Source organism: Fukomys damarensis, unplaced genomic scaffold, assembly GCF_012274545.1.
Source record: "Fukomys damarensis isolate Sample0158 unplaced genomic scaffold, DMR_v1.0_HiC HiC_scaffold_12, whole genome shotgun sequence".
NCBI lineage: Eukaryota > Metazoa > Chordata > Mammalia > Rodentia > Bathyergidae > Fukomys > Fukomys damarensis.
In genome coordinates this window covers 16,581,510-16,584,877 of record NW_022900924.1, presented here as the reverse complement: position 1 = coordinate 16,584,877, position 3,368 = coordinate 16,581,510, and the positions used below count along the sequence as shown (strand labels likewise).

Here is a 3,368-nt window from a genome sequence, read left to right as displayed (position 1 = left end):
GTCCACCGGCGCGTCGCACGTCGCGTAGCAGGCCAGGCTGCGCTCGTTCAGCTTCATGGCGGCCGGGCCTGTCCCCACCCCGGAACAGCGTGTCTTTCACCAGACCTCCCCAGCAGTTCACAGCAGTCTTTGGGGGCAGGGGGACTGAGGCTCAGATCAGACGGGAAGCAGCCTGTGGAACTCACACAGCTCCTAAGAAGTAAATAAAGATGCTGGGCAAGGTGTCAGATGCCTGTAATCCCAGTATTCAGGAGGCTGAGGCAGGAGGATCACCAAGAGGTCAAGGCCAGCCTGGGCTACATAGTGAGATTCTGTCTCGAAAAAAACAGAGAAAGTACTCAACCTTGATTCTGCCTGGCCTCAGGAGCAAGTCCACAGCCCTCCTATTGGTCTGGGTCTCCCAAATACTGTGCAGAATTCCTGCTGCAGGCCACATACTTAACATACATAAACTCATGCCTCACAGCAAACTGCAGTGGGCAGGAAACTGGACTTACTGCCATTGGGCATATGGGGAAACAGGCAGGGTGGTTAATCATTTACCCAGGGTCACAGCGCTCTGAGCACATGTAAAATTCAACCCCGGCCTCATTATAGGCCCTGTGATTTTTACCATTCCCGGGATAAAAGCCACAGAACAAGATCTGGTTTCTTGGCTGAGGCCTGGTTTCTCCATCTTAAAACAGGGATGTGAAGAGAATCTACTCCAGGGTTGCAGGAACTTCCTTCATTCATCAGAGATGAAGCACCTGTTGTGTGCCAGCACTGTCCTAGGCCCCACGGACACAGTGATAAACCAGATGGCTGAGGTCCACCCTCCTGGTGCTGACCCACTAGTGCAGGTAGGAGGAGCACAGAATGGACAGATCCTGGAGGGGGAGGAAGAAGCCACGGGGCATGGGGAAGAGCAGCATGAGGCAGTGGGAACAGTGTGCAAAGGCCCTGCAGCAGGAACCTGCTGGTATGCTGGTAGGGAGGCAGCAGGACCTAAGCAGAGGACTAATGCCGTACAGGTAGCCACAGTGGTGTCATCTACCTTCCCCCATGCCTGTCCCCAGGGGTTCCCTGGCCACTTAGAGGACCTGCACGCCGCATTCCCAGCCTAGGACAGCAGCTAAGGTTCCCAAGAGATGAAGCAGGTAAAGCCCCTGGGATGCAGTTGGTGCTCAGTTCTTGTTCACTTGCCTGGCTGGGTGGTGCCTTGCTCTGCCCTGGAGGAATGAAGTCAGGGTGGTGGCTCTCCTGGGAGCAAGACAGGGAGGCCCAGCCAAGCCAGTGACCCAGGGCGGAGGGGTAATTGTCACCTCCTGCCTGCCTGGGTGGTCAGGAAAGGCACCCTGGCAGAGGCGATGAGTTCTGGCTGAGATTAGCCTGTCCCAGTCTGGAAGCAGGGCTGAGGCCTGATACCCTGAAGGCTCACAGGGGTTCCTTCCTTGAGCTGTATGACTTCAACAGGAAGCTGTCCCTCTCTGAGCCACAGTTTCTCCCTGCAAAATGGGAATCACATATCCCCTCTCCCCCAAATGACACCCATGTGGGCCCTGACCCCATTTCTCCCAGGAACTTCCTGTGCCACCTGCCCATCTCCCTCCTACCTTGCAGGCTACCTTCTGCTCAGCTCTGGTTGTACTCGGTTCAAGGGTGGCTCTGCAGTCTCCAGGCTGGGTGGCCCTGGGAAAGCCGCTGGCCTCTCCAGGCCTCTAATTGCATGGCTGTAGAATGGGATCATGACAGCACCTGGTCAAGGCATGTGACCCCTGCAGTGGCAGCCGTGGATGTCCTTCTGGGCTCCCCAAATGCTCCCTCTAGTGCATCCTGTCTCAGCAAATGGCCCTTGGTATCTCTGTCATCCTAACATCCAAACACTAAAGCCAGGTGACTCCAGTGTCCCTTGCTGCCTCAGCTCCAGCCACTCCAGCCTCCATCTGTACCATGCCTTGCATGCCCTGGGCACATACCCACCTCAGGGCCTTCTCCCCGCTGCAATGCCCTTGTGTGGCCAAGTCCTCATCTTTGCCTCAGCCTGACCACCACTCTTCAGAGAGGCAGCCCCCAACTGTGCACCCAGGAGCTCCTGCCACCCTCCTGTACACCAATCCAAGATTACCAGTGTCATTTCCTCCCACTGCAGGATGGTGGGGCTTCCCTCTAAACCCCAGTGGCAGGTGCACAAATACCTGTAGGAGGAATCAAGGAGTTACCTCTCAGCATGGCCAAGTAAACAGCCCCAAAGGGACTGATCTTGGGGTATCCCCATCCCATTAAGACCAAGGAGGAGCAACTTCCCTGGTGCCCAGCAGCCCTCCTTCCCCTGCTGCCCAGATGGGGCCAACCTGATCCAAGGTCCCAGCCCACATCAGACTCAGCTCTCCTATGGCCCCTGTCTCCTACTGGCAGACAAGAACCGGGAGGGCAGGGAGTTGCAGATTGCTTACTGTGAGCCCTTGGCCCCTGCCTGCCTTATCTCTGGTGCTGCTTTCCAGCGAGTTCAGAGTCCACGGCTGCTGCTGTTCTCGCTGCCACAGCCTCAGGCACCGCTGCTGATTCAACAGCCTGCGACCATGCAGGAAGCCAGGCCACCCCCACCCCCAGGCTTTGCACCGGGGGCCAAGTTCCTGCCTCAGTCTCGGGCCTGGAAGACCCTGGACAAGTCACTTCACCTTCCAGAGCCTCGGTTTCCCCATCTGTTAAGCAAGCTGTGAAAAGGATTTTCAATGAGCTGAAATAAGGACATCCCATGGGTAAACTAGGGGAAAGCCACTGAAAAACATTAGTTGCTCTGAGTTGGGGCTTTTACAACTGCATCTACACAGGGAGAAACGTGGACTTCCATTCCCCTTGGGAAGGTTGACTCAACTAGTTAATTCTACAGTCGTTTTTGCAAACTGCCTGATGGGTAGCACACATGCAGGAAAGGAGCTGTCAGAAAGGCAAGTCTTTAGCCCAAGGCGGCAGGGGCACGGCTGGCCCAGGTCAAGGGGAAACTGAGGCATAGCATTTTGCTACTCTGCGTGGAAGGAAGCCAAAACCACAAGCCCTGGGGAATGAGACTAGCTGGTCCGAGTGCCCCATGCAGTGGGCGTGGGAGAGCGCATGGCGGGCACAGAGTGAAAACGTGCTCAGTACCCCAAGAGCCGCCGTCCAGCGCTGTCCAACAGGGACCCCAAGGACGCCGGGACCTCTGGGCTCAGGGCAGCCCCTGGGCAGCAGCTGTGATGCACGGTGAGCTGCCCCCGCTGCCCTCTGTCCCTCTGTGCCCGAGGGCGTCTGGAGAGTTCCTAACGGGCTGGGACAGGGGGTCTGGCCGGGGTCGCCAGGCAGCTGGGGAAGGAAGGTTCCCTGCAGGCGGCCGGAGGTCACCGCGGCCC

The 3,368-nt window shown here is 57.4% G+C and overlaps 1 long non-coding RNA gene across 4 annotated transcripts; it reads right to left on the bottom strand.

Moving 5' to 3' along the window:
• Window positions 1-6: 6 nt before the first annotated feature.
• LOC104848455 lies at window positions 7-3,362 on the bottom strand. Of its 4 annotated transcripts, XR_004516786.1 has the most exons (5): window positions 2,334-3,362; window positions 2,108-2,177; window positions 1,596-1,712; window positions 614-869; window positions 7-311 (listed from the first exon to the last, which is right to left on the bottom strand). It is a non-coding gene; the product is annotated as an uncharacterized LOC104848455 (long non-coding RNA). The 4 variants fall into 4 exon arrangements; XR_004516785.1 differs by having other exon boundaries at window positions 2,108-3,362; XR_002024729.2 differs by lacking the exon at window positions 614-869 and having other exon boundaries at window positions 2,108-3,357.
• Window positions 3,363-3,368: the final 6 nt, after the last annotated feature.